Source organism: Schistocerca serialis, unplaced genomic scaffold (assembly GCF_023864345.2).
Source record: "Schistocerca serialis cubense isolate TAMUIC-IGC-003099 unplaced genomic scaffold, iqSchSeri2.2 HiC_scaffold_736, whole genome shotgun sequence".
NCBI lineage: Eukaryota > Metazoa > Arthropoda > Insecta > Orthoptera > Acrididae > Schistocerca > Schistocerca serialis.
In genome coordinates, this window is record NW_026048338.1 from 16188 (window position 1) to 33429 (window position 17242).

Genomic DNA, 17242 nt, shown 5'->3' on the forward strand with positions numbered 1-17242 from the left:
GAAGCGTTAAAATCTTCGCCCGGACAGGGACTCGAACCCTGGACCCTTAGGTTAAAAGCCTAATGCTCTACCGACTGAGCTATCCGGGCTCACGCTTGCTGTGGATGGAGCAGCTGCAGGCAATGTGAATAACTGGAACGCGTGTGTAGGCGTACTACGGTAATTGCTGGCTTCTGGCGCAACTGGCGACTTCACCGACTTGCCACTGACGCTGGTAGCAGCCCAACAGCGGACCAGTGCCTCTTCTCCCTTTACCCCGGTGCTGACAGTAATTGCATCTCGTGCCTGTTTTCCCCGATTACGCTCGGTTGAAGCTCCGGAAGGAGGGCGACAAACGAGGGTTGGAGGGCCAAAACATGGAGGGTCGTGTGCGCAAAAACTTCCCTTCCGGTACCGGGAATCGAACCCGGGCCTCCTGGGTGAAAGCCAGGTATCCTAGCCACTAGACCACACCGGATTTGCTCGATAAACGTCAGATTTACTCCCTCTCCTCTCGCTTTTCGTGCTGAATCCGGACTTAGTGGTGTTCTCTGTTTGCGAGCATATTTGCGCTTGCAGACTGGCATGGCGCACAGCTCGAAACTGACAATTCATTGCAGTTTGCATCATATTTTACTCACAACAGGGGAGGAGAAAGGTCAAAGCTGTACCTTGCCATAGCTGGATGTAAACATTTTAACGCTGAGGCGTGGGCTCCTTGTGGATAACAAACGACAATTCAGTTCGTTCCCTAGCAACAGCAACGCCGTTAATTCAGCCATGATGTACAGCAAATTAAATGCCCCGGGTGAGGATCGAACTCACGACCTTAAGATTATGAGACTTACGCGCTACCCACTGCGCTACCGAGGCACGTTTGCAAGCAACGTCCCAGGAAACTTGGTAAGTCTCGCATATTAGAGATAGACAGTTTGCGCTTTCTCAAGAATCTGTTGTGTTGCTACACGTGCTTTCCCGAATTGCTAGATTAAACTGCTGCCGCGGCTTTTTCAACGGAAAGCAGCACTGCCTGAGGTTACAGTACATCGCCCTTGCGGCACCTGAACACAGCGGCCTGTAGGGCCAGGCTGACGCTAGAGTTCAGAAATAGCACGCGTCCGTCCAAGTACGGTCTCTTGCGTGCTGCGTGTTTGGTTCTTCTCACAGCGAATCCTGCTATACATTCCTGAGGCTGACGCAGCTCAAACGAGCAATCGGCGCGGCAGCATTATAGCGAGAACAGCAAAACGATGCATCGGCCGGGAATCGAACCCGGGCCGCCCGAGTGGTAGGCGAACAACCTACCACTTTTTTAGTTGTTGTTCTCATTTTTTTAGTTGCATTTGTTGGGGGCGGTCGGCCGTGCTTCCCGAGCATATTCCAGAGTAGCTGTCTGCAGGGAAAGTGGGATTGCCACCCAACGACGCCGGATACAGCCGAAAAAAGTGCTACACACGCGGAGTCCCCCACTACACTGCCTTAAAGCGACCGCTCATCACTATCGTGTGAGTAACCTTGCGGCCGCGGCGACGAGTCTTGCCCAAAGACGCAGCGTGCGTGGAGGCGCTGCCCGAACGCGTGTGGATGCACCCTCCTACCTCGTAAAGCGCCTACAGCTACTATCACCGTGGGCCGCTGCCGGCGGGCGGGAAGCCGACACAGCGCGGCGTTACGAGCAGCGGCTGTGCGGTGGTGGTGTAATGGTGAGCATAGTTGCCTTCCCAGCAGTTGATCCGGGTTCGATTCCCGGCCACCGCAACGGGCGCAAATTTTTACGTCTGAGTATGTGAGCCACGTGCTGTTACATTAACGTTTTCTTTCCGTCGTTGCTCCACTCCAGGCCATCCTGTAGTATGTCCCGACTTGTCCCGACTTTGCTCGGCTGACGCGAAAGCTGACGCTTGGAATTCGCCCTTATCAAGAGGACAGGCGATATAAACGGCTGTGAGAGGTGAGGTGTAGCGAAGTACAGGCAAACTGCGAAGTTTTGTGCTCCTTCTTCTTAAACAAAAAAATAAAAAAAAAGAGACGCAGTCGGTAGGACTCGAACCTACGCTCCCAGAGGGAATCTGATTTCTAGTCAGACGCCTTAACCACTCGGCCACGACTGCTCGCAGCCAAAAGTCCCCTCGAATCGTGAAAAATCAAACCGTTCTGCGCAGAATGTTGACAGGAAACGAACTCCGTGCACTGATTACGGCAGGGCTACCAGCGCTACGAGACGAGCCATTACGGAAGCGTTAAAATCTTCGCCCGGACAGGGACTCGAACCCTGGACCCTTAGGTTAAAAGCCTAATGCTCTACCGACTGAGCTATCCGGGCTCACGCTTGCTGTGGATGGAGCAGCTGCAGGCAATGTGAATAACTGGAACGCGTGTGTAGGCGTACTACGGTAATTGCTGGCTTCTGGCGCAACTGGCGACTTCACCGACTTGCCACTGACGCTGGTAGCAGCCCAACAGCGGACCAGTGCCTCTTCTCCCTTTACCCCGGTGCTGACAGTAATTGCATCTCGTGCCTGTTTTCCCCGATTACGCTCGGTTGAAGCTCCGGAAGGAGGGCGACAAACGAGGGTTGGAGGGCCAAAACATGGAGGGTCGTGTGCGCAAAAACTTCCCTTCCGGTACCGGGAATCGAACCCGGGCCTCCTGGGTGAAAGCCAGGTATCCTAGCCACTAGACCACACCGGATTTGCTCGATAAACGTCAGATTTACTCCCTCTCCTCTCGCTTTTCGTGCTGAATCCGGACTTAGTGGTGTTCTCTGTTTGCGAGCATATTTGCGCTTGCAGACTGGCATGGCGCACAGCTCGAAACTGACAATTCATTGCAGTTTGCATCATATTTTACTCACAACAGGGGAGGAGAAAGGTCAAAGCTGTACCTTGCCATAGCTGGATGTAAACATTTTAACGCTGAGGCGTGGGCTCCTTGTGGATAACAAACGACAATTCAGTTCGTTCCCTAGCAACAGCAACGCCGTTAATTCAGCCATGATGTACAGCAAATTAAATGCCCCGGGTGAGGATCGAACTCACGACCTTAAGATTATGAGACTTACGCGCTACCCACTGCGCTACCGAGGCACGTTTGCAAGCAACGTCCCAGGAAACTTGGTAAGTCTCGCATATTAGAGATAGACAGTTTGCGCTTTCTCAAGAATCTGTTGTGTTGCTACACGTGCTTTCCCGAATTGCTAGATTAAACTGCTGCCGCGGCTTTTTCAACGGAAAGCAGCACTGCCTGAGGTTACAGTACATCGCCCTTGCGGCACCTGAACACAGCGGCCTGTAGGGCCAGGCTGACGCTAGAGTTCAGAAATAGCACGCGTCCGTCCAAGTACGGTCTCTTGCGTGCTGCGTGTTTGGTTCTTCTCACAGCGAATCCTGCTATACATTCCTGAGGCTGACGCAGCTCAAACGAGCAATCGGCGCGGCAGCATTATAGCGAGAACAGCAAAACGATGCATCGGCCGGGAATCGAACCCGGGCCGCCCGAGTGGTAGGCGAACAACCTACCACTTTTTTAGTTGTTGTTCTCATTTTTTTAGTTGCATTTGTTGGGGGCGGTCGGCCGTGCTTCCCGAGCATATTCCAGAGTAGCTGTCTGCAGGGAAAGTGGGATTGCCACCCAACGACGCCGGATACAGCCGAAAAAAGTGCTACACACGCGGAGTCCCCCACTACACTGCCTTAAAGCGACCGCTCATCACTATCGTGTGAGTAACCTTGCGGCCGCGGCGACGAGTCTTGCCCAAAGACGCAGCGTGCGTGGAGGCGCTGCCCGAACGCGTGTGGATGCACCCTCCTACCTCGTAAAGCGCCTACAGCTACTATCACCGTGGGCCGCTGCCGGCGGGCGGGAAGCCGACACAGCGCGGCGTTACGAGCAGCGGCTGTGCGGTGGTGGTGTAATGGTGAGCATAGTTGCCTTCCCAGCAATTGATCCGGGTTCGATTCCCGGCCACCGCAACGGGCGCAAATTTTTACGTCTGAGTATGTGAGCCACGTGCTGTTACATTAACGTTTTCTTTCCGTCGTTGCTCCACTCCAGGCCATCCTGTAGTATGTCCCGACTTGTCCCGACTTTGCTCGGCTGACGCGAAAGCTGACGCTTGGAATTCGCCCTTATCAAGAGGACAGGCGATATAAACGGCTGTGAGAGGTGAGGTGTAGCGAAGTACAGGCAAACTGCGAAGTTTTGTGCTCCTTCTTCTTAAACAAAAAAATAAAAAAAAAGAGACGCAGTCGGTAGGACTCGAACCTACGCTCCCAGAGGGAATCTGATTTCTAGTCAGACGCCTTAACCACTCGGCCACGACTGCTCGCAGCCAAAAGTCCCCTCGAATCGTGAAAAATCAAACCGTTCTGCGCAGAATGTTGACAGGAAACGAACTCCGTGCACTGATTACGGCAGGGCTACCAGCGCTACGAGACGAGCCATTACGGAAGCGTTAAAATCTTCGCCCGGACAGGGACTCGAACCCTGGACCCTTAGGTTAAAAGCCTAATGCTCTACCGACTGAGCTATCCGGGCTCACGCTTGCTGTGGATGGAGCAGCTGCAGGCAATGTGAATAACTGGAACGCGTGTGTAGGCGTACTACGGTAATTGCTGGCTTCTGGCGCAACTGGCGACTTCACCGACTTGCCACTGACGCTGGTAGCAGCCCAACAGCGGACCAGTGCCTCTTCTCCCTTTACCCCGGTGCTGACAGTAATTGCATCTCGTGCCTGTTTTCCCCGATTACGCTCGGTTGAAGCTCCGGAAGGAGGGCGACAAACGAGGGTTGGAGGGCCAAAACATGGAGGGTCGTGTGCGCAAAAACTTCCCTTCCGGTACCGGGAATCGAACCCGGGCCTCCTGGGTGAAAGCCAGGTATCCTAGCCACTAGACCACACCGGATTTGCTCGATAAACGTCAGATTTACTCCCTCTCCTCTCGCTTTTCGTGCTGAATCCGGACTTAGTGGTGTTCTCTGTTTGCGAGCATATTTGCGCTTGCAGACTGGCATGGCGCACAGCTCGAAACTGACAATTCATTGCAGTTTGCATCATATTTTACTCACAACAGGGGAGGAGAAAGGTCAAAGCTGTACCTTGCCATAGCTGGATGTAAACATTTTAACGCTGAGGCGTGGGCTCCTTGTGGATAACAAACGACAATTCAGTTCGTTCCCTAGCAACAGCAACGCCGTTAATTCAGCCATGATGTACAGCAAATTAAATGCCCCGGGTGAGGATCGAACTCACGACCTTAAGATTATGAGACTTACGCGCTACCCACTGCGCTACCGAGGCACGTTTGCAAGCAACGTCCCAGGAAACTTGGTAAGTCTCGCATATTAGAGATAGACAGTTTGCGCTTTCTCAAGAATCTGTTGTGTTGCTACACGTGCTTTCCCGAATTGCTAGATTAAACTGCTGCCGCGGCTTTTTCAACGGAAAGCAGCACTGCCTGAGGTTACAGTACATCGCCCTTGCGGCACCTGAACACAGCGGCCTGTAGGGCCAGGCTGACGCTAGAGTTCAGAAATAGCACGCGTCCGTCCAAGTACGGTCTCTTGCGTGCTGCGTGTTTGGTTCTTCTCACAGCGAATCCTGCTATACATTCCTGAGGCTGACGCAGCTCAAACGAGCAATCGGCGCGGCAGCATTATAGCGAGAACAGCAAAACGATGCATCGGCCGGGAATCGAACCCGGGCCGCCCGAGTGGTAGGCGAACAACCTACCACTTTTTTAGTTGTTGTTCTCATTTTTTTAGTTGCATTTGTTGGGGGCGGTCGGCCGTGCTTCCCGAGCATATTCCAGAGTAGCTGTCTGCAGGGAAAGTGGGATTGCCACCCAACGACGCCGGATACAGCCGAAAAAAGTGCTACACACGCGGAGTCCCCCACTACACTGCCTTAAAGCGACCGCTCATCACTATCGTGTGAGTAACCTTGCGGCCGCGGCGACGAGTCTTGCCCAAAGACGCAGCGTGCGTGGAGGCGCTGCCCGAACGCGTGTGGATGCACCCTCCTACCTCGTAAAGCGCCTACAGCTACTATCACCGTGGGCCGCTGCCGGCGGGCGGGAAGCCGACACAGCGCGGCGTTACGAGCAGCGGCTGTGCGGTGGTGGTGTAATGGTGAGCATAGTTGCCTTCCCAGCAGTTGATCCGGGTTCGATTCCCGGCCACCGCAACGGGCGCAAATTTTTACGTCTGAGTATGTGAGCCACGTGCTGTTACATTAACGTTTTCTTTCCGTCGTTGCTCCACTCCAGGCCATCCTGTAGTATGTCCCGACTTGTCCCGACTTTGCTCGGCTGACGCGAAAGCTGACGCTTGGAATTCGCCCTTATCAAGAGGACAGGCGATATAAACGGCTGTGAGAGGTGAGGTGTAGCGAAGTACAGGCAAACTGCGAAGTTTTGTGCTCCTTCTTCTTAAACAAAAAAATAAAAAAAAAAGAGACGCAGTCGGTAGGACTCGAACCTACGCTCCCAGAGGGAATCTGATTTCTAGTCAGACGCCTTAACCACTCGGCCACGACTGCTCGCAGCCAAAAGTCCCCTCGAATCGTGAAAAATCAAACCGTTCTGCGCAGAATGTTGACAGGAAACGAACTCCGTGCACTGATTACGGCAGGGCTACCAGCGCTACGAGACGAGCCATTACGGAAGCGTTAAAATCTTCGCCCGGACAGGGACTCGAACCCTGGACCCTTAGGTTAAAAGCCTAATGCTCTACCGACTGAGCTATCCGGGCTCACGCTTGCTGTGGATGGAGCAGCTGCAGGCAATGTGAATAACTGGAACGCGTGTGTAGGCGTACTACGGTAATTGCTGGCTTCTGGCGCAACTGGCGACTTCACCGACTTGCCACTGACGCTGGTAGCAGCCCAACAGCGGACCAGTGCCTCTTCTCCCTTTACCCCGGTGCTGACAGTAATTGCATCTCGTGCCTGTTTTCCCCGATTACGCTCGGTTGAAGCTCCGGAAGGAGGGCGACAAACGAGGGTTGGAGGGCCAAAACATGGAGGGTCGTGTGCGCAAAAACTTCCCTTCCGGTACCGGGAATCGAACCCGGGCCTCCTGGGTGAAAGCCAGGTATCCTAGCCACTAGACCACACCGGATTTGCTCGATAAACGTCAGATTTACTCCCTCTCCTCTCGCTTTTCGTGCTGAATCCGGACTTAGTGGTGTTCTCTGTTTGCGAGCATATTTGCGCTTGCAGACTGGCATGGCGCACAGCTCGAAACTGACAATTCATTGCAGTTTGCATCATATTTTACTCACAACAGGGGAGGAGAAAGGTCAAAGCTGTACCTTGCCATAGCTGGATGTAAACATTTTAACGCTGAGGCGTGGGCTCCTTGTGGATAACAAACGACAATTCAGTTCGTTCCCTAGCAACAGCAACGCCGTTAATTCAGCCATGATGTACAGCAAATTAAATGCCCCGGGTGAGGATCGAACTCACGACCTTAAGATTATGAGACTTACGCGCTACCCACTGCGCTACCGAGGCACGTTTGCAAGCAACGTCCCAGGAAACTTGGTAAGTCTCGCATATTAGAGATAGACAGTTTGCGCTTTCTCAAGAATCTGTTGTGTTGCTACACGTGCTTTCCCGAATTGCTAGATTAAACTGCTGCCGCGGCTTTTTCAACGGAAAGCAGCACTGCCTGAGGTTACAGTACATCGCCCTTGCGGCACCTGAACACAGCGGCCTGTAGGGCCAGGCTGACGCTAGAGTTCAGAAATAGCACGCGTCCGTCCAAGTACGGTCTCTTGCGTGCTGCGTGTTTGGTTCTTCTCACAGCGAATCCTGCTATACATTCCTGAGGCTGACGCAGCTCAAACGAGCAATCGGCGCGGCAGCATTATAGCGAGAACAGCAAAACGATGCATCGGCCGGGAATCGAACCCGGGCCGCCCGAGTGGTAGGCGAACAACCTACCACTTTTTTAGTTGTTGTTCTCATTTTTTTAGTTGCATTTGTTGGGGGCGGTCGGCCGTGCTTCCCGAGCATATTCCAGAGTAGCTGTCTGCAGGGAAAGTGGGATTGCCACCCAACGACGCCGGATACAGCCGAAAAAAGTGCTACACACGCGGAGTCCCCCACTACACTGCCTTAAAGCGACCGCTCATCACTATCGTGTGAGTAACCTTGCGGCCGCGGCGACGAGTCTTGCCCAAAGACGCAGCGTGCGTGGAGGCGCTGCCCGAACGCGTGTGGATGCACCCTCCTACCTCGTAAAGCGCCTACAGCTACTATCACCGTGGGCCGCTGCCGGCGGGCGGGAAGCCGACACAGCGCGGCGTTACGAGCAGCGGCTGTGCGGTGGTGGTGTAATGGTGAGCATAGTTGCCTTCCCAGCAGTTGATCCGGGTTCGATTCCCGGCCACCGCAACGGGCGCAAATTTTTACGTCTGAGTATGTGAGCCACGTGCTGTTACATTAACGTTTTCTTTCCGTCGTTGCTCCACTCCAGGCCATCCTGTAGTATGTCCCGACTTGTCCCGACTTTGCTCGGCTGACGCGAAAGCTGACGCTTGGAATTCGCCCTTATCAAGAGGACAGGCGATATAAACGGCTGTGAGAGGTGAGGTGTAGCGAAGTACAGGCAAACTGCGAAGTTTTGTGCTCCTTCTTCTTAAACAAAAAAATAAAAAAAAAAGAGACGCAGTCGGTAGGACTCGAACCTACGCTCCCAGAGGGAATCTGATTTCTAGTCAGACGCCTTAACCACTCGGCCACGACTGCTCGCAGCCAAAAGTCCCCTCGAATCGTGAAAAATCAAACCGTTCTGCGCAGAATGTTGACAGGAAACGAACTCCGTGCACTGATTACGGCAGGGCTACCAGCGCTACGAGACGAGCCATTACGGAAGCGTTAAAATCTTCGCCCGGACAGGGACTCGAACCCTGGACCCTTAGGTTAAAAGCCTAATGCTCTACCGACTGAGCTATCCGGGCTCACGCTTGCTGTGGATGGAGCAGCTGCAGGCAATGTGAATAACTGGAACGCGTGTGTAGGCGTACTACGGTAATTGCTGGTTTCTGGCGCAACTGGCGACTTCACCGACTTGCCACTGACGCTGGTAGCAGCCCAACAGCGGACCAGTGCCTCTTCTCCCTTTACCCCGGTGCTGACAGTAATTGCATCTCGTGCCTGTTTTCCCCGATTACGCTCGGTTGAAGCTCCGGAAGGAGGGCGACAAACGAGGGTTGGAGGGCCAAAACATGGAGGGTCGTGTGCGCAAAAACTTCCCTTCCGGTACCGGGAATCGAACCCGGGCCTCCTGGGTGAAAGCCAGGTATCCTAGCCACTAGACCACACCGGATTTGCTCGATAAACGTCAGATTTACTCCCTCTCCTCTCGCTTTTCGTGCTGAATCCGGACTTAGTGGTGTTCTCTGTTTGCGAGCATATTTGCGCTTGCAGACTGGCATGGCGCACAGCTCGAAACTGACAATTCATTGCAGTTTGCATCATATTTTACTCACAACAGGGGAGGAGAAAGGTCAAAGCTGTACCTTGCCATAGCTGGATGTAAACATTTTAACGCTGAGGCGTGGGCTCCTTGTGGATAACAAACGACAATTCAGTTCGTTCCCTAGCAACAGCAACGCCGTTAATTCAGCCATGATGTACAGCAAATTAAATGCCCCGGGTGAGGATCGAACTCACGACCTTAAGATTATGAGACTTACGCGCTACCCACTGCGCTACCGAGGCACGTTTGCAAGCAACGTCCCAGGAAACTTGGTAAGTCTCGCATATTAGAGATAGACAGTTTGCGCTTTCTCAAGAATCTGTTGTGTTGCTACACGTGCTTTCCCGAATTGCTAGATTAAACTGCTGCCGCGGCTTTTTCAACGGAAAGCAGCACTGCCTGAGGTTACAGTACATCGCCCTTGCGGCACCTGAACACAGCGGCCTGTAGGGCCAGGCTGACGCTAGAGTTCAGAAATAGCACGCGTCCGTCCAAGTACGGTCTCTTGCGTGCTGCGTGTTTGGTTCTTCTCACAGCGAATCCTGCTATACATTCCTGAGGCTGACGCAGCTCAAACGAGCAATCGGCGCGGCAGCATTATAGCGAGAACAGCAAAACGATGCATCGGCCGGGAATCGAACCCGGGCCGCCCGAGTGGTAGGCGAACAACCTACCACTTTTTTAGTTGTTGTTCTCATTTTTTTAGTTGCATTTGTTGGGGGCGGTCGGCCGTGCTTCCCGAGCATATTCCAGAGTAGCTGTCTGCAGGGAAAGTGGGATTGCCACCCAACGACGCCGGATACAGCCGAAAAAAGTGCTACACACGCGGAGTCCCCCACTACACTGCCTTAAAGCGACCGCTCATCACTATCGTGTGAGTAACCTTGCGGCCGCGGCGACGAGTCTTGCCCAAAGACGCAGCGTGCGTGGAGGCGCTGCCCGAACGCGTGTGGATGCACCCTCCTACCTCGTAAAGCGCCTACAGCTACTATCACCGTGGGCCGCTGCCGGCGGGCGGGAAGCCGACACAGCGCGGCGTTACGAGCAGCGGCTGTGCGGTGGTGGTGTAATGGTGAGCATAGTTGCCTTCCCAGCAGTTGATCCGGGTTCGATTCCCGGCCACCGCAACGGGCGCAAATTTTTACGTCTGAGTATGTGAGCCACGTGCTGTTACATTAACGTTTTCTTTCCGTCGTTGCTCCACTCCAGGCCATCCTGTAGTATGTCCCGACTTGTCCCGACTTTGCTCGGCTGACGCGAAAGCTGACGCTTGGAATTCGCCCTTATCAAGAGGACAGGCGATATAAACGGCTGTGAGAGGTGAGGTGTAGCGAAGTACAGGCAAACTGCGAAGTTTTGTGCTCCTTCTTCTTAAACAAAAAAATAAAAAAAAAGAGACGCAGTCGGTAGGACTCGAACCTACGCTCCCAGAGGGAATCTGATTTCTAGTCAGACGCCTTAACCACTCGGCCACGACTGCTCGCAGCCAAAAGTCCCCTCGAATCGTGAAAAATCAAACCGTTCTGCGCAGAATGTTGACAGGAAACGAACTCCGTGCACTGATTACGGCAGGGCTACCAGCGCTACGAGACGAGCCATTACGGAAGCGTTAAAATCTTCGCCCGGACAGGGACTCGAACCCTGGACCCTTAGGTTAAAAGCCTAATGCTCTACCGACTGAGCTATCCGGGCTCACGCTTGCTGTGGATGGAGCAGCTGCAGGCAATGTGAATAACTGGAACGCGTGTGTAGGCGTACTACGGTAATTGCTGGCTTCTGGCGCAACTGGCGACTTCACCGACTTGCCACTGACGCTGGTAGCAGCCCAACAGCGGACCAGTGCCTCTTCTCCCTTTACCCCGGTGCTGACAGTAATTGCATCTCGTGCCTGTTTTCCCCGATTACGCTCGGTTGAAGCTCCGGAAGGAGGGCGACAAACGAGGGTTGGAGGGCCAAAACATGGAGGGTCGTGTGCGCAAAAACTTCCCTTCCGGTACCGGGAATCGAACCCGGGCCTCCTGGGTGAAAGCCAGGTATCCTAGCCACTAGACCACACCGGATTTGCTCGATAAACGTCAGATTTACTCCCTCTCCTCTCGCTTTTCGTGCTGAATCCGGACTTAGTGGTGTTCTCTGTTTGCGAGCATATTTGCGCTTGCAGACTGGCATGGCGCACAGCTCGAAACTGACAATTCATTGCAGTTTGCATCATATTTTACTCACAACAGGGGAGGAGAAAGGTCAAAGCTGTACCTTGCCATAGCTGGATGTAAACATTTTAACGCTGAGGCGTGGGCTCCTTGTGGATAACAAACGACAATTCAGTTCGTTCCCTAGCAACAGCAACGCCGTTAATTCAGCCATGATGTACAGCAAATTAAATGCCCCGGGTGAGGATCGAACTCACGACCTTAAGATTATGAGACTTACGCGCTACCCACTGCGCTACCGAGGCACGTTTGCAAGCAACGTCCCAGGAAACTTGGTAAGTCTCGCATATTAGAGATAGACAGTTTGCGCTTTCTCAAGAATCTGTTGTGTTGCTACACGTGCTTTCCCGAATTGCTAGATTAAACTGCTGCCGCGGCTTTTTCAACGGAAAGCAGCACTGCCTGAGGTTACAGTACATCGCCCTTGCGGCACCTGAACACAGCGGCCTGTAGGGCCAGGCTGACGCTAGAGTTCAGAAATAGCACGCGTCCGTCCAAGTACGGTCTCTTGCGTGCTGCGTGTTTGGTTCTTCTCACAGCGAATCCTGCTATACATTCCTGAGGCTGACGCAGCTCAAACGAGCAATCGGCGCGGCAGCATTATAGCGAGAACAGCAAAACGATGCATCGGCCGGGAATCGAACCCGGGCCGCCCGAGTGGTAGGCGAACAACCTACCACTTTTTTAGTTGTTGTTCTCATTTTTTTAGTTGCATTTGTTGGGGGCGGTCGGCCGTGCTTCCCGAGCATATTCCAGAGTAGCTGTCTGCAGGGAAAGTGGGATTGCCACCCAACGACGCCGGATACAGCCGAAAAAAGTGCTACACACGCGGAGTCCCCCACTACACTGCCTTAAAGCGACCGCTCATCACTATCGTGTGAGTAACCTTGCGGCCGCGGCGACGAGTCTTGCCCAAAGACGCAGCGTGCGTGGAGGCGCTGCCCGAACGCGTGTGGATGCACCCTCCTACCTCGTAAAGCGCCTACAGCTACTATCACCGTGGGCCGCTGCCGGCGGGCGGGAAGCCGACACAGCGCGGCGTTACGAGCAGCGGCTGTGCGGTGGTGGTGTAATGGTGAGCATAGTTGCCTTCCCAGCAGTTGATCCGGGTTCGATTCCCGGCCACCGCAACGGGCGCAAATTTTTACGTCTGAGTATGTGAGCCACGTGCTGTTACATTAACGTTTTCTTTCCGTCGTTGCTCCACTCCAGGCCATCCTGTAGTATGTCCCGACTTGTCCCGACTTTGCTCGGCTGACGCGAAAGCTGACGCTTGGAATTCGCCCTTATCAAGAGGACAGGCGATATAAACGGCTGTGAGAGGTGAGGTGTAGCGAAGTACAGGCAAACTGCGAAGTTTTGTGCTCCTTCTTCTTAAACAAAAAAATAAAAAAAAAAGAGACGCAGTCGGTAGGACTCGAACCTACGCTCCCAGAGGGAATCTGATTTCTAGTCAGACGCCTTAACCACTCGGCCACGACTGCTCGCAGCCAAAAGTCCCCTCGAATCGTGAAAAATCAAACCGTTCTGCGCAGAATGTTGACAGGAAACGAACTCCGTGCACTGATTACGGCAGGGCTACCAGCGCTACGAGACGAGCCATTACGGAAGCGTTAAAATCTTCGCCCGGACAGGGACTCGAACCCTGGACCCTTAGGTTAAAAGCCTAATGCTCTACCGACTGAGCTATCCGGGCTCACGCTTGCTGTGGATGGAGCAGCTGCAGGCAATGTGAATAACTGGAACGCGTGTGTAGGCGTACTACGGTAATTGCTGGCTTCTGGCGCAACTGGCGACTTCACCGACTTGCCACTGACGCTGGTAGCAGCCCAACAGCGGACCAGTGCCTCTTCTCCCTTTACCCCGGTGCTGACAGTAATTGCATCTCGTGCCTGTTTTCCCCGATTACGCTCGGTTGAAGCTCCGGAAGGAGGGCGACAAACGAGGGTTGGAGGGCCAAAACATGGAGGGTCGTGTGCGCAAAAACTTCCCTTCCGGTACCGGGAATCGAACCCGGGCCTCCTGGGTGAAAGCCAGGTATCCTAGCCACTAGACCACACCGGATTTGCTCGATAAACGTCAGATTTACTCCCTCTCCTCTCGCTTTTCGTGCTGAATCCGGACTTAGTGGTGTTCTCTGTTTGCGAGCATATTTGCGCTTGCAGACTGGCATGGCGCACAGCTCGAAACTGACAATTCATTGCAGTTTGCATCATATTTTACTCACAACAGGGGAGGAGAAAGGTCAAAGCTGTACCTTGCCATAGCTGGATGTAAACATTTTAACGCTGAGGCGTGGGCTCCTTGTGGATAACAAACGACAATTCAGTTCGTTCCCTAGCAACAGCAACGCCGTTAATTCAGCCATGATGTACAGCAAATTAAATGCCCCGGGTGAGGATCGAACTCACGACCTTAAGATTATGAGACTTACGCGCTACCCACTGCGCTACCGAGGCACGTTTGCAAGCAACGTCCCAGGAAACTTGGTAAGTCTCGCATATTAGAGATAGACAGTTTGCGCTTTCTCAAGAATCTGTTGTGTTGCTACACGTGCTTTCCCGAATTGCTAGATTAAACTGCTGCCGCGGCTTTTTCAACGGAAAGCAGCACTGCCTGAGGTTACAGTACATCGCCCTTGCGGCACCTGAACACAGCGGCCTGTAGGGCCAGGCTGACGCTAGAGTTCAGAAATAGCACGCGTCCGTCCAAGTACGGTCTCTTGCGTGCTGCGTGTTTGGTTCTTCTCACAGCGAATCCTGCTATACATTCCTGAGGCTGACGCAGCTCAAACGAGCAATCGGCGCGGCAGCATTATAGCGAGAACAGCAAAACGATGCATCGGCCGGGAATCGAACCCGGGCCGCCCGAGTGGTAGGCGAACAACCTACCACTTTTTTAGTTGTTGTTCTCATTTTTTTAGTTGCATTTGTTGGGGGCGGTCGGCCGTGCTTCCCGAGCATATTCCAGAGTAGCTGTCTGCAGGGAAAGTGGGATTGCCACCCAACGACGCCGGATACAGCCGAAAAAAGTGCTACACACGCGGAGTCCCCCACTACACTGCCTTAAAGCGACCGCTCATCACTATCGTGTGAGTAACCTTGCGGCCGCGGCGACGAGTCTTGCCCAAAGACGCAGCGTGCGTGGAGGCGCTGCCCGAACGCGTGTGGATGCACCCTCCTACCTCGTAAAGCGCCTACAGCTACTATCACCGTGGGCCGCTGCCGGCGGGCGGGAAGCCGACACAGCGCGGCGTTACGAGCAGCGGCTGTGCGGTGGTGGTGTAATGGTGAGCATAGTTGCCTTCCCAGCCGTTGATCCGGGTTCGATTCCCGGCCACCGCAACGGGCGCAAATTTTTACGTCTGAGTATGTGAGCCACGTGCTGTTACATTAACGTTTTCTTTCCGTCGTTGCTCCACTCCAGGCCATCCTGTAGTATGTCCCGACTTGTCCCGACTTTGCTCGGCTGACGCGAAAGCTGACGCTTGGAATTCGCCCTTATCAAGAGGACAGGCGATATAAACGGCTGTGAGAGGTGAGGTGTAGCGAAGTACAGGCAAACTGCGAAGTTTTGTGCTCCTTCTTCTTAAACAAAAAAATAAAAAAAAAAGAGACGCAGTCGGTAGGACTCGAACCTACGCTCCCAGAGGGAATCTGATTTCTAGTCAGACGCCTTAACCACTCGGCCACGACTGCTCGCAGCCAAAAGTCCCCTCGAATCGTGAAAAATCAAACCGTTCTGCGCAGAATGTTGACAGGAAACGAACTCCGTGCACTGATTACGGCAGGGCTACCAGCGCTACGAGACGAGCCATTACGGAAGCGTTAAAATCTTCGCCCGGACAGGGACTCGAACCCTGGACCCTTAGGTTAAAAGCCTAATGCTCTACCGACTGAGCTATCCGGGCTCACGCTTGCTGTGGATGGAGCAGCTGCAGGCAATGTGAATAACTGGAACGCGTGTGTAGGCGTACTACGGTAATTGCTGGCTTCTGGCGCAACTGGCGACTTCACCGACTTGCCACTGACGCTGGTAGCAGCCCAACAGCGGACCAGTGCCTCTTCTCCCTTTACCCCGGTGCTGACAGTAATTGCATCTCGTGCCTGTTTTCCCCGATTACGCTCGGTTGAAGCTCCGGAAGGAGGGCGACAAACGAGGGTTGGAGGGCCAAAACATGGAGGGTCGTGTGCGCAAAAACTTCCCTTCCGGTACCGGGAATCGAACCCGGGCCTCCTGGGTGAAAGCCAGGTATCCTAGCCACTAGACCACACCGGATTTGCTCGATAAACGTCAGATTTACTCCCTCTCCTCTCGCTTTTCGTGCTGAATCCGGACTTAGTGGTGTTCTCTGTTTGCGAGCATATTTGCGCTTGCAGACTGGCATGGCGCACAGCTCGAAACTGACAATTCATTGCAGTTTGCATCATATTTTACTCACAACAGGGGAGGAGAAAGGTCAAAGCTGTACCTTGCCATAGCTGGATGTAAACATTTTAACGCTGAGGCGTGGGCTCCTTGTGGATAACAAACGACAATTCAGTTCGTTCCCTAGCAACAGCAACGCCGTTAATTCAGCCATGATGTACAGCAAATTAAATGCCCCGGGTGAGGATCGAACTCACGACCTTAAGATTATGAGACTTACGCGCTACCCACTGCGCTACCGAGGCACGTTTGCAAGCAACGTCCCAGGAAACTTGGTAAGTCTCGCATATTAGAGATAGACAGTTTGCGCTTTCTCAAGAATCTGTTGTGTTGCTACACGTGCTTTCCCGAATTGCTAGATTAAACTGCTGCCGCGGCTTTTTCAACGGAAAGCAGCACTGCCTGAGGTTACAGTACATCGCCCTTGCGGCACCTGAACACAGCGGCCTGTAGGGCCAGGCTGACGCTAGAGTTCAGAAATAGCACGCGTCCGTCCAAGTACGGTCTCTTGCGTGCTGCGTGTTTGGTTCTTCTCACAGCGAATCCTGCTATACATTCCTGAGGCTGACGCAGCTCAAACGAGCAATCGGCGCGGCAGCATTATAGCGAGAACAGCAAAACGATGCATCGGCCGGGAATCGAACCCGGGCCGCCCGAGTGGTAGGCGAACAACCTACCACTTTTTTAGTTGTTGTTCTCATTTTTTAGTTGCATTTGTTGGGGGCGGTCGGCCGTGCTTCCCGAGCATATTCCAGAGTAGCTGTCTGCAGGGAAAGTGGGATTGCCACCCAACGACGCCGGATACAGCCGAAAAAAGTGCTACACACGCGGAGTCCCCCACTACACTGCCTTAAAGCGACCGCTCATCACTATCGTGTGAGTAACCTTGCGGCCGCGGCGACGAGTCTTGCCCAAAGACGCAGCGTGCGTGGAGGCGCTGCCCGAACGCGTGTGGATGCACCCTCCTACCTCGTAAAGCGCCTACAGCTACTATCACCGTGGGCCGCTGCCGGCGGGCGGGAAGCCGACACAGCGCGGCGTTACGAGCAGCGGCTGTGCGGTGGTGGTGTAATGGTGAGCATAGTTGCCTTCCCAGCCGTTGATCCGGGTTCGATTCCCGGCCACCGCAACGGGCGCAAA

The 17242-nt window shown here is 53.7% G+C and overlaps 39 non-coding genes across 39 annotated transcripts; 8 read left to right on the forward strand and 31 right to left on the reverse strand.

Annotated features, from left to right (window-relative positions):
• Window positions 1–16: 16 nt before the first annotated feature.
• On the reverse strand, window positions 17–89 carry Trnak-uuu (transfer RNA lysine (anticodon UUU)). Its single transcript has one exon. It is a non-coding gene; the product is annotated as a tRNA-Lys (tRNA).
• Window positions 90–385: 296 nt separating this feature from the next.
• Window positions 386–457, reverse strand: Trnae-uuc (transfer RNA glutamic acid (anticodon UUC)). Its single transcript has one exon. It is a non-coding gene; the product is annotated as a tRNA-Glu (tRNA).
• Window positions 458–779: 322 nt separating this feature from the next.
• Trnam-cau (transfer RNA methionine (anticodon CAU)) lies at window positions 780–852 on the reverse strand. Its single transcript has one exon. It is a non-coding gene; the product is annotated as a tRNA-Met (tRNA).
• Window positions 853–1665: 813 nt separating this feature from the next.
• Trnag-ucc (transfer RNA glycine (anticodon UCC)) lies at window positions 1666–1737 on the forward strand. Its single transcript has one exon. It is a non-coding gene; the product is annotated as a tRNA-Gly (tRNA).
• Window positions 1738–2008: 271 nt separating this feature from the next.
• Window positions 2009–2090, reverse strand: Trnas-aga (transfer RNA serine (anticodon AGA)). Its single transcript has one exon. It is a non-coding gene; the product is annotated as a tRNA-Ser (tRNA).
• A 139-nt stretch (window positions 2091–2229) lies between these two features.
• On the reverse strand, window positions 2230–2302 carry Trnak-uuu (transfer RNA lysine (anticodon UUU)). The gene has a single exon. It is a non-coding gene; the product is annotated as a tRNA-Lys (tRNA).
• Window positions 2303–2598: 296 nt separating this feature from the next.
• On the reverse strand, window positions 2599–2670 carry Trnae-uuc (transfer RNA glutamic acid (anticodon UUC)). The gene has a single exon. It is a non-coding gene; the product is annotated as a tRNA-Glu (tRNA).
• Window positions 2671–2992: 322 nt separating this feature from the next.
• On the reverse strand, window positions 2993–3065 carry Trnam-cau (transfer RNA methionine (anticodon CAU)). Its single transcript has one exon. It is a non-coding gene; the product is annotated as a tRNA-Met (tRNA).
• Window positions 3066–3878: 813 nt separating this feature from the next.
• On the forward strand, window positions 3879–3950 carry Trnag-ucc (transfer RNA glycine (anticodon UCC)). The gene has a single exon. It is a non-coding gene; the product is annotated as a tRNA-Gly (tRNA).
• A 271-nt stretch (window positions 3951–4221) lies between these two features.
• On the reverse strand, window positions 4222–4303 carry Trnas-aga (transfer RNA serine (anticodon AGA)). Its single transcript has one exon. It is a non-coding gene; the product is annotated as a tRNA-Ser (tRNA).
• Window positions 4304–4442: 139 nt separating this feature from the next.
• Trnak-uuu (transfer RNA lysine (anticodon UUU)) lies at window positions 4443–4515 on the reverse strand. The gene has a single exon. It is a non-coding gene; the product is annotated as a tRNA-Lys (tRNA).
• A 296-nt stretch (window positions 4516–4811) lies between these two features.
• Trnae-uuc (transfer RNA glutamic acid (anticodon UUC)) lies at window positions 4812–4883 on the reverse strand. The gene has a single exon. It is a non-coding gene; the product is annotated as a tRNA-Glu (tRNA).
• Window positions 4884–5205: 322 nt separating this feature from the next.
• Window positions 5206–5278, reverse strand: Trnam-cau (transfer RNA methionine (anticodon CAU)). The gene has a single exon. It is a non-coding gene; the product is annotated as a tRNA-Met (tRNA).
• Window positions 5279–6091: 813 nt separating this feature from the next.
• Window positions 6092–6163, forward strand: Trnag-ucc (transfer RNA glycine (anticodon UCC)). Its single transcript has one exon. It is a non-coding gene; the product is annotated as a tRNA-Gly (tRNA).
• Window positions 6164–6435: 272 nt separating this feature from the next.
• Trnas-aga (transfer RNA serine (anticodon AGA)) lies at window positions 6436–6517 on the reverse strand. Its single transcript has one exon. It is a non-coding gene; the product is annotated as a tRNA-Ser (tRNA).
• A 139-nt stretch (window positions 6518–6656) lies between these two features.
• Window positions 6657–6729, reverse strand: Trnak-uuu (transfer RNA lysine (anticodon UUU)). Its single transcript has one exon. It is a non-coding gene; the product is annotated as a tRNA-Lys (tRNA).
• Window positions 6730–7025: 296 nt separating this feature from the next.
• Window positions 7026–7097, reverse strand: Trnae-uuc (transfer RNA glutamic acid (anticodon UUC)). The gene has a single exon. It is a non-coding gene; the product is annotated as a tRNA-Glu (tRNA).
• A 322-nt stretch (window positions 7098–7419) lies between these two features.
• Trnam-cau (transfer RNA methionine (anticodon CAU)) lies at window positions 7420–7492 on the reverse strand. The gene has a single exon. It is a non-coding gene; the product is annotated as a tRNA-Met (tRNA).
• An 813-nt stretch (window positions 7493–8305) lies between these two features.
• Window positions 8306–8377, forward strand: Trnag-ucc (transfer RNA glycine (anticodon UCC)). The gene has a single exon. It is a non-coding gene; the product is annotated as a tRNA-Gly (tRNA).
• A 272-nt stretch (window positions 8378–8649) lies between these two features.
• On the reverse strand, window positions 8650–8731 carry Trnas-aga (transfer RNA serine (anticodon AGA)). The gene has a single exon. It is a non-coding gene; the product is annotated as a tRNA-Ser (tRNA).
• A 139-nt stretch (window positions 8732–8870) lies between these two features.
• Window positions 8871–8943, reverse strand: Trnak-uuu (transfer RNA lysine (anticodon UUU)). Its single transcript has one exon. It is a non-coding gene; the product is annotated as a tRNA-Lys (tRNA).
• A 296-nt stretch (window positions 8944–9239) lies between these two features.
• Window positions 9240–9311, reverse strand: Trnae-uuc (transfer RNA glutamic acid (anticodon UUC)). The gene has a single exon. It is a non-coding gene; the product is annotated as a tRNA-Glu (tRNA).
• A 322-nt stretch (window positions 9312–9633) lies between these two features.
• Trnam-cau (transfer RNA methionine (anticodon CAU)) lies at window positions 9634–9706 on the reverse strand. The gene has a single exon. It is a non-coding gene; the product is annotated as a tRNA-Met (tRNA).
• Window positions 9707–10519: 813 nt separating this feature from the next.
• On the forward strand, window positions 10520–10591 carry Trnag-ucc (transfer RNA glycine (anticodon UCC)). The gene has a single exon. It is a non-coding gene; the product is annotated as a tRNA-Gly (tRNA).
• Window positions 10592–10862: 271 nt separating this feature from the next.
• Window positions 10863–10944, reverse strand: Trnas-aga (transfer RNA serine (anticodon AGA)). Its single transcript has one exon. It is a non-coding gene; the product is annotated as a tRNA-Ser (tRNA).
• Window positions 10945–11083: 139 nt separating this feature from the next.
• Window positions 11084–11156, reverse strand: Trnak-uuu (transfer RNA lysine (anticodon UUU)). The gene has a single exon. It is a non-coding gene; the product is annotated as a tRNA-Lys (tRNA).
• Window positions 11157–11452: 296 nt separating this feature from the next.
• Window positions 11453–11524, reverse strand: Trnae-uuc (transfer RNA glutamic acid (anticodon UUC)). The gene has a single exon. It is a non-coding gene; the product is annotated as a tRNA-Glu (tRNA).
• Window positions 11525–11846: 322 nt separating this feature from the next.
• Window positions 11847–11919, reverse strand: Trnam-cau (transfer RNA methionine (anticodon CAU)). Its single transcript has one exon. It is a non-coding gene; the product is annotated as a tRNA-Met (tRNA).
• Window positions 11920–12732: 813 nt separating this feature from the next.
• On the forward strand, window positions 12733–12804 carry Trnag-ucc (transfer RNA glycine (anticodon UCC)). The gene has a single exon. It is a non-coding gene; the product is annotated as a tRNA-Gly (tRNA).
• Window positions 12805–13076: 272 nt separating this feature from the next.
• On the reverse strand, window positions 13077–13158 carry Trnas-aga (transfer RNA serine (anticodon AGA)). The gene has a single exon. It is a non-coding gene; the product is annotated as a tRNA-Ser (tRNA).
• A 139-nt stretch (window positions 13159–13297) lies between these two features.
• Trnak-uuu (transfer RNA lysine (anticodon UUU)) lies at window positions 13298–13370 on the reverse strand. The gene has a single exon. It is a non-coding gene; the product is annotated as a tRNA-Lys (tRNA).
• Window positions 13371–13666: 296 nt separating this feature from the next.
• On the reverse strand, window positions 13667–13738 carry Trnae-uuc (transfer RNA glutamic acid (anticodon UUC)). The gene has a single exon. It is a non-coding gene; the product is annotated as a tRNA-Glu (tRNA).
• A 322-nt stretch (window positions 13739–14060) lies between these two features.
• Trnam-cau (transfer RNA methionine (anticodon CAU)) lies at window positions 14061–14133 on the reverse strand. Its single transcript has one exon. It is a non-coding gene; the product is annotated as a tRNA-Met (tRNA).
• An 813-nt stretch (window positions 14134–14946) lies between these two features.
• Trnag-ucc (transfer RNA glycine (anticodon UCC)) lies at window positions 14947–15018 on the forward strand. Its single transcript has one exon. It is a non-coding gene; the product is annotated as a tRNA-Gly (tRNA).
• A 272-nt stretch (window positions 15019–15290) lies between these two features.
• On the reverse strand, window positions 15291–15372 carry Trnas-aga (transfer RNA serine (anticodon AGA)). Its single transcript has one exon. It is a non-coding gene; the product is annotated as a tRNA-Ser (tRNA).
• A 139-nt stretch (window positions 15373–15511) lies between these two features.
• Trnak-uuu (transfer RNA lysine (anticodon UUU)) lies at window positions 15512–15584 on the reverse strand. Its single transcript has one exon. It is a non-coding gene; the product is annotated as a tRNA-Lys (tRNA).
• Window positions 15585–15880: 296 nt separating this feature from the next.
• Window positions 15881–15952, reverse strand: Trnae-uuc (transfer RNA glutamic acid (anticodon UUC)). The gene has a single exon. It is a non-coding gene; the product is annotated as a tRNA-Glu (tRNA).
• A 322-nt stretch (window positions 15953–16274) lies between these two features.
• Window positions 16275–16347, reverse strand: Trnam-cau (transfer RNA methionine (anticodon CAU)). The gene has a single exon. It is a non-coding gene; the product is annotated as a tRNA-Met (tRNA).
• An 812-nt stretch (window positions 16348–17159) lies between these two features.
• Window positions 17160–17231, forward strand: Trnag-ucc (transfer RNA glycine (anticodon UCC)). Its single transcript has one exon. It is a non-coding gene; the product is annotated as a tRNA-Gly (tRNA).
• Window positions 17232–17242: the final 11 nt, after the last annotated feature.